At 40.2% G+C, this 8,512-nt stretch overlaps 1 long non-coding RNA gene across 2 annotated transcripts; it reads right to left on the reverse strand.

The window, feature by feature from the left end:
• Positions 1–2,031: 2,031 nt before the first annotated feature.
• LOC118244188 (uncharacterized) lies at positions 2,032–7,947 on the reverse strand. Of its 2 annotated transcripts, none has more exons than XR_007708129.1 (3): positions 7,829–7,947; positions 6,427–6,503; positions 2,032–2,353 (listed from the first exon to the last, which is right to left on the reverse strand). It is a non-coding gene; the product is annotated as an uncharacterized LOC118244188 (long non-coding RNA). The 2 variants fall into 2 exon arrangements; XR_004777491.2 differs by having other exon boundaries at positions 7,728–7,868.
• Between the last annotated feature and the right edge of the window lie 565 nt (positions 7,948–8,512).

Consider the following 8,512-nt stretch of genomic DNA (forward strand, 5'->3'; position numbering starts at 1 on the left):
AAATCAATGCTGTTGTTTCTAGAGCTCTTTAAACATAAACCACAGAGACTGTTAGACGAGGAAGGTAATCATCTTAGTGGCTTATTACATGAACATCAGGTCAGCCAGATGTTAAAAGCCTCTAAAGTGGGGAACTCAAAGAAGAGTAAGAGTCACAATCCCTTGCATTTGAGGCCTGATCCAAAATGGACTTGGTTTAATGTTTTCTGTTGACTTGAGTGGACAGTGGGTTAATGTGAACTGCTTTAGTACTTTCAGTTTCATACAGTCATGCCTTAAGAATAATGTGAATGCAGCCCGGGCCTGATGAAGCCTCCATCAGGCATCCTCTATTTACTACACTGGACCACTGGTATAAAAAAAATTTGGAGCCCCCTTCGATCCATCAAGGACTTGGCTTCATAAGTTTGATATGGATAAATAAATAAGTAACTCCACTAAATAAAGATGTTATGATCTAGAGAAAAGAAATCTTAGAAATTCAGTGACAGTCAGTATTAAGGACATATTGTGAGGTGTCTATACAGGTGCTAATCAGCACCTAAATAAGTGAGCACATGGGAAAGCAGCTCCATCTCTCCAACCATTTGTATAAATGGCTGTAGGTTATTTTATTCCAACAACAACCACAGAAATTGAGGGTGAAATTTTCTTCAAGTCCAAAGGGAATCTAAGGATCTCATCACCCAGAAAGAAGGGAGGTGCCTCCAGCCTGAGCCTGTGCTAGGCAGCTGCAGACAACCCTCAGGAAATGGGCAACGTGCCATGTGAGAGGCCAGTAAGAGACCTAGCAGCAAGCCCATGTGCTGCTGCTGCCAGAGATCAGCCTGGAAGTTGACGGCTGAGTATCCTCCAGCTGCCACGCACATCCTGCATGTGTCCAGAGGTGGCTGTGGGTCACATACTGCAGCCAAACAAGTGGCTAGTGACATTACGGTCATACTGCCAGCAGTGCAAGGGGGGGCTTGCAGAGCAATGTCTCCCTCTTGCACATACACAACATGCACACACATACACACATACGAGCCAAATTTCTTTCTGAAAGCTCTTCTATGTAGCAGATACGGAATCCATGGCTTAGGAAAACAGACCTCTCTATGCTTATCTGCAGAGCTTCACTGTTTTTGCAGTAATGTTAACTTACAGGTTTCTTGCCCATGGGAAGTTTATTAGCAGCTCAAGTCCTAGGAACACAAAATGAAAAATAATCATAGAATCACAGAATATCCTGAGTTGGAAGGGACCCACAAGGATCATCAAGTCCAACCCGAAGAAATTCAAGCAGATCCATGAAAGCAACATATTCTGGTGTTCACTTGTCTTATTAATGAAGAGAATGAACACAAATATATAAATATCTTTAAAAGTCTTCAAAGACCTAGACCAGTATTTATTTTTAAAACTGATCTATTCTACACTCCCCTCTTCTCAAAAGTTAAGCACCCACCTTTTTTTCTTCTAGGAAGTTTCTTATCCCGTCACTAGCTTCTTAATTCCTTTCCAATGTATATGCAGGCCTATAATCAGTGGGATAACAACAAAAAAGCTCCAGAACAGTGGCTGCCTGTGTGCTTCTGTCCAGCAGATCTGAGAAGATGGAATTTAAGCAGGCTCTTGGAGGTTCCTGTGAGGCATGCAGTCACCTCCAGGGTCCTTGAGGATTTGTGATCTAGCTCTTACACATTCAGGAAAAGGCAAGAAAGTTATGTGCATGCACACACATACAGATGTGTGATTTCTATTCTCCCACAAAGCATGGATGAGAAGATCAAGCAATACTTTATAAATGGAAAATGGAGTGTACTTAATGATGCATAAAATCTCAAGTGGCTTGAAGGTTTGTTTAGGACCATCAGGGACTTAATGCTTGTCCCAGCCTTATTTGAGCAAACCAGATCTCTCAGCTTGAAAAACAGCGCTAGAAACATAAGGGTCACTATCTATTTGCAGTAGCTCATGTTGGACCTGGTCACTTTATTTCAAACAAGGATGGGGAGAAAAAATCCTACAAAATAAACAAGACAAAAAGAAGAGATGGAAAATACCTTTACTCGGAATACTTTGAGTAGCCCAGATAACACCATTCTGAGCACTTAAATTCATCCAGCTACTTTTTTATTTATGACACTGATGTATACTTCTAAATAACAACGTTTACATTCGATTTAAGATAATAGCTGAAATCTGCTGCTGGAGACTGGAAATGTTGGTATAAAAAAGACCTTTTAGCCCAGTTCTGTCTTTGGCATGATACTTGCAGCTTTGTTTTTTGCAGTTCTTAGTGGAATCACAGTGCCCATGCTGGCTGCATTAAGGACAAATGTTGTTGCTTTTTAATCTTGCTTCCCATCTTCTGCATTTCAGAAAAAAAAATATCAGCCAAATATTCTAACCTCCCATAAATTGCATCTTTTGTCCCTTCTGCACAGGCTGTAATAGATGGTCAGCTGCTCTAGGGCAATATGTGTGAAAGCCTATAAATTTAAACTTGTCATTTTAAAAGTTGAGCCAGTATCCTTGAGCTAACCTGTGCATAAACAATATTTATTTCTGCTTTTCACCAATAACCATGGTGATGTCTCAGTGTCCATTTACAACCACACAACACCATCTCTGTTTAGCCACTAAATACAGACTCAAGCCAAGGATTTATGCAAAGATAACTCTCATCGGGATTTTATTTATTTCTCGATGGATATAGTGACAGTTGTGTTACACTATGTGTCCACTCACAGTATTTCTTCCAGTCCTTTGTTCTTAATTCTCCCAAATTCATTCCACTTGGAATATTTTTAGATTATGTACTCTAATCCAGGAGATAGCATGATCTTTCCTCAGAATGAAGGGCCACCTTCAAGGTTTCTTCAGGAAGCCTTCCTTATTTGGAAAACATTCATCAGCATCTACTTCAGATATTTCATAAATAACATAGGCACTCCCAATTCCCATATTGCTGTGGTAGCTGGGGTTGCTGATGGCACTCTAACAAACTTCTTGAAGGATACAGTCAAAGCCCAGTGCCATAGCCAGACAGCTGCAATGGCTGGGACTGACTTCCACTCGCAAAACCCACAAGTGGTTTGTGATCTGTCAAAGGGTAAAGAGACTTCCCATGCAATTATTGAAGCACTTTTAAGTCCAAAGATAACAGTTAGACTTTCTGTCTCCAACCAGCAGTAATTCTATCCTGCCAGTTGGTTATTCCTCAGTGCCTGTCACATTACTGATCAGAATTGTCCCTTCCCTTACATTACAGAAAAATTGTTGCTCAAAATAAATAAGTAGTATGGAGGGCCTGGGAAGCTCCTAAACTTTTGTTTTTCTCTCAATACCAGGATATCTCTTGCCGTAGGCAATCAATGTAAATGATATGAAGGCGCTAAAGAACAGGAGAAAAAATGTTGACAAATGCTAAATAAATACACACAGGCTTATAGGTGTTATGTTCTAGAAATCTGAATTCTTTTACTGTTCTTTGTATATCTTCTGAAAGACAAACTCCTTCTTTGCCTGTTCTGTTGCCACCCAGATCCACATTTGGAGTTTTAGCATGTGTTTTGTTTTACATGAAGCCTCAACACTTAAGTACTTGAAGTACCCTCCTTAGTTTATCAGAATTACCTCTGCATGAGATGAAGATACAATCAGCACTTGCTAAATCACCTTTCAAAAAGATGGTGGAAGGTGGTAATGGTTCGTTTGACAATTTACTACATCAATATAAACCTTTGTGAATGTCTAAAACATATCTTTTTCCCAATCATCTTCCAAATAACTTCATTGGCAAGTCTGTAGATAAAATAAATTTATCTAATGCAGAAGCATTAATAACTAGCTTTTATATAGCCCCTTCAGATGTGGATAGTTTTGTCTGGATTAATGACAGAGGAGGTTCATTTGGAATATTATGCTGGTGAAATGATGTTGACCTATCTAGACTTTCTAATTTAACCTCAGGCTTCTGAGGATGAACCTATTTTGTATTGATTTGTTTTGGCCTAGATATAAATCCTTCAGACTCCTTAACCCTTTTCAACAACAGTATTATGTGCATCCAGGACTTCAGTGTGTGGTAGAATCTAATTTGAAGGTTTGTCCCAGTTTCAGTTTTAATTCTTATGAGCAACCTTTTGCCCAACAGATTCACATTAGATCCTAGGACACAAGGATTACATAAGAGTCTGGATTTTTATTATTATTATTTGGGGGGAGGGGTGGGGGGATTATATATGTTGATTTTTATATTTTAGCATTTATTTTAGTTAGTTTTTTTTTTTTTTGTCTATGTTACAGTTGTGACCAGGATCAGCCTTGTCGTGCACAGCCATAATACATGGAAATATATATATATATATATATACACACATATAAATACACATATATTCTACAGGCCAGTCAGTCTCATCTCTGTGCCTGGCAAGATCATGCAGCAGATCCTCCTGGAAACTATGCTAATCCACATGGAAAATAAGGAGGTGATTGGTGACAGCCAACATGGCTTCAATAAAGGCAGATTGTGCCTGACAAATCTTGTGGCTTTCAACAATGGAGTTACAGCATTGGTGGATAGGGAAAACAACTGACATCAGCTACCTGGACTTGTGCAAAGCATTTCACGCTGTCCTTCATGATATCCTTGTCTCTAAATTGGAGAGACATGGATTTGATGGATGGACCACTCTGTGGGTATGGAATTAGCTGGATGGTCGCACTCAAAGAGTTATGGTCAACAGCTCAATGTCCAGGTGGAGATCAGTAATGAGTGGTGTTCCTCAGGGTTCAGTACTGGAACCAGAGCTGTTTAACCTCTTTGTTGGTGACATGAACAGTGGGATCAAGTGCACCCTCAGCAAGTTTGCCAATGACACCAAGCTGTGTGGTGCAGCTGACATGCTGGAGGGAAGGGATGACATCCAGAGGGACCTGGATGGGCTTGAGAGGTGGGATTGTACAAACCTCATGAGGTTCACCAAGGCCAAGGGCAAGGTCCTGCATCTGGGTCAGGGCAATTCCAAGCACAGATACAGGCTGGGTGGAGAATAGATTGAGAGCAGCCCTGAGGAGAAGGACCAGGGGTTTTTGTTGATGAGAAGCTCAACATGAGCTACCAATGTCCAGAAAGCCAACCATATCCTGGACTATATCAAAAGAAGCGTGGCCAGCAGGTTGAGGGAGGTGATTCTCCCCCTCTGTTCTGTTCTTGTGAGCCCCCACCTGGAGCACTGTGTTCAGCTCTGGGCCCCCCAGAACAAGAAGGACATGAATGTATTAGAATGAGTCCAGAGGGCCACAAAAATGGTCAAGGGGCTGGAGCACCTCTCCTATGAAGACAGGCTGAGGGAGTTGAGTTTGTTCAGCCTGGAGAAGAAAAGGCTTTGGGGAGACCTTATAGCAGCCTTCCAGTACCTAAAGGGGGCCTACAGAAAAGCTGGGGAGGGACTCTTTGTCAGGGAGTGTGGTGATAGGACAAGGCATAATGTCTTTAAACTAAAAGAGAGGAGACTTAGATTAGATGTAAGGAGGAAAATCTTTACTGTGAGGGTGGTAGGGCACTGCCCAGAGAAGCTGTGGATGCCCCATCCCTGGAGGTGTTCAAGGCCAGGCTGGATGGGGCTTCAAGCAACCTGGTCTGGTGGGAGGTGTCCCTGCCCATGGCAGGGGTATGGAATTAAATGGTCCCTAAGGTCCCTTCCAACCTAAACCATTTTATGATTTTATGATTTTATGATTTTATGATTCTATGATATGTATATATGCGTGTATGTATGTGTATGCTCCATGTATACTGATACATAACCATGTAACTGAAGTCTGTCTTCACATCTTTCACATCTTGGATGCCTAATTATTTATCTGTGTCACTACCTGGCAAGGTTCTACTTCCTTTCCTTTCAGGCATATATGTCTTCCCCCAAGATAAGAGAGTGCTCTCCTCTTTCCTTTTCCTAATCTCTTCAGGACTCTACCTCTTTGGTTTAAGAAGATGATTGACAGGCTGCTTTGCATTTTTGGCTGAATGCCCCATCTTGAGGCATTTCCGACACAAGGCCAGTTAAAATATACATGCTCACCTAAACTGAGCTAGATTTTAGAGAGCGGAAATATCTTCTGTAAGCTTGCAACTCTTCCAGCATGCTTTATATTTTGTTTACTAAGCCAGTTTGTTTTCTGCTCTAAGTGCAAATCGTTGCATTGTTCTTCACTGCTGCTTCCATTGCTGATGCTAATTTGATTACTTTAGGTCATGTGAAATTCACTTCTGCCTTCAATCATCTTGAAAACTGTCACTATTCATATGAAGCAACCTGTCCCATAGCATATCCTTTAGGACATTTCCAGAATATGAACTTTGTTGCTACAAAGCTACAGCTTCCATTTGTATCGTGATACATTGTGAATCATTTTCCAGTAACACCAGTAGCTTACCTAGTAAGGTGCAGGTACCCTTTTAAGAACTTTGCAGATTTTCAAAAGGCCTTCTCATCAGTTCTGAGGCTGAGAAACTGTAAGAGAAGAGAGATTTTGCTGCTACCTAACTCTGAGGAAAGAACTTCATACCAATATCTACCATCTCTTTCACAAGAAATCAGTGACTGCATCTTAAAATGAAAGGATGATTTTCACTGGCTGCACTGACTCCCTTAATTTGTTACAAATTTTCCTGATTTTCAAGTGTTCCTTGTCAGCAATGTTGTTAACTCCTTACCAGAAAATTGCAAGCTGGAAATGGCTGCTGAACTTAACTATGGCATGACTGGAATGGGGGGGGCGGGGGGGCGGGGGAGGAAAGCACTACCGCTTAATGACAGGAAGTGAGAGATAGATGGAGTGCTATATTCTGGGGTAACCACAAACTGACTGTAAGCTTGTTTTAGTTTTCTTAAATGAATAGCATCTCTTTGAGTCTGCCTGTCTTTTAATTTTGCCACCAGACTCTGCACTTCTCAGACCTTTTAAGCATGCTTTTTATTTTTCAAATGAAGTTCAGATATGTTCAGCTGACTTTTCTTTACACACAGAAATGCTGCAGATGTTGTAAAAGATCACTCCAGATTTCATATCTTCCACCTCCCGAATATTAAAATGAGGCTCTTAGTGAGGCAGATGACTGGTTTCTAAGACAAAAAATAAAATAAAATAAAATAAAATAAAATAAAATAAAATAAAAATAAATAAATAAAAATGAAAAAATAAAAATAAAAAATGCACAGTAGTCTTTCATCTTGATTTGGATTAAACCATCTGTACATAAATTATGAATGCTATAAAAAGCATGATTTCCAAAAAATAATGAATCAGAAAGGTTCACATGTCAGTTCTGATTCACAGTTGTTTGTACTCAAGAGATTTTTTTTAGGTGTTTCAAATCCAAAGCAGGTATCTCCAGGCAAATATAAACAATGTGATTTATATCCATCCCTGTGTGTGTCTGAAGATGGCTGTCGACTGCTGTATGAAAATTGGACCAGTGTCCAGCTGGCAATTCTCCATTGCCTCTTGACTAACTTTCTCTGTAGGTCAAAGACTCCAGGAACAGAAGAAGTGACCTCTACAGTTATTTAAACATTTCTCTACCATACCACATCTTCCATACAGATTTGGAGGACAGTAATGTTACATGAGTATTTGTGGGCTAGTGGTGCTTACATGTCTGATGTTTATTAACAGCAATGTGTGAAGAACATACTGGCTTAAAATGAAATAGACAATCTTTTTTAATCACTTACCTTGACTAATCCCCAAATTTCCATCCTCAGTACCAAAGTGGGACTTTGGCAGAATATCCACATCTAAGTTAAAATCTAAGACTCAACCTTTTTCACTTTACCTTGTAGGTCCTCCTTAGTACTAAGGGAGGAACTCCTCTCTTCTTTGTCTAGCCAGAAGCATCTCAGTCCTATAAGGCCCGGTATGTTACATATCCAAATCCTGCTGGAATTCACTCTGTTTCTTTTATGCAATACCAAGCCAAGATGAGTCACAAGGATGCGTCATGGTAACTGCACAAATACCATGGGAAGGGGTAGTGTTTCTTTTTAGGAAGGAGGGTTCCATCTAGGGTTGCAGCAAAGCAGTTACTCAGTGAAGTGGTATAAAGATCATTAGATAGGTATGAGAGGAGCAGACATATTTGTGCATCTTTAGGAGAAACTGGCATAAAACAGAATAAGGGACATTTTTTCTCAATCCCAATTCCCAAGGATTTGGAAGGAGGGGAGTAAAGAACTGGGGCTAAACAATATGGATTAATTGTGGTGCCAGATGGAGAACAGGGCACAAATTTGAAGAGAATAAAAAGTGGAAGAAAATTGTCTAGAGGGATTAAGAGTTGATGGTACAAGAAGGTTATGTGTCAAACAGAAGGCTGCATATTCTGTTGTAGACACCTACAAGTGATGTACTGCAATATGTAATTCTTTAAATGATTTTAGTCCTTTTTCAAGACCACCTCTTGAGGAGGTATAGTGATTCAACCAGGAAACAGAGACAGTAGCATTTATCTTAGGTGTCA

Source organism: Cygnus atratus, chromosome 3 (assembly GCF_013377495.2).
Source record: "Cygnus atratus isolate AKBS03 ecotype Queensland, Australia chromosome 3, CAtr_DNAZoo_HiC_assembly, whole genome shotgun sequence".
NCBI lineage: Eukaryota > Metazoa > Chordata > Aves > Anseriformes > Anatidae > Cygnus > Cygnus atratus.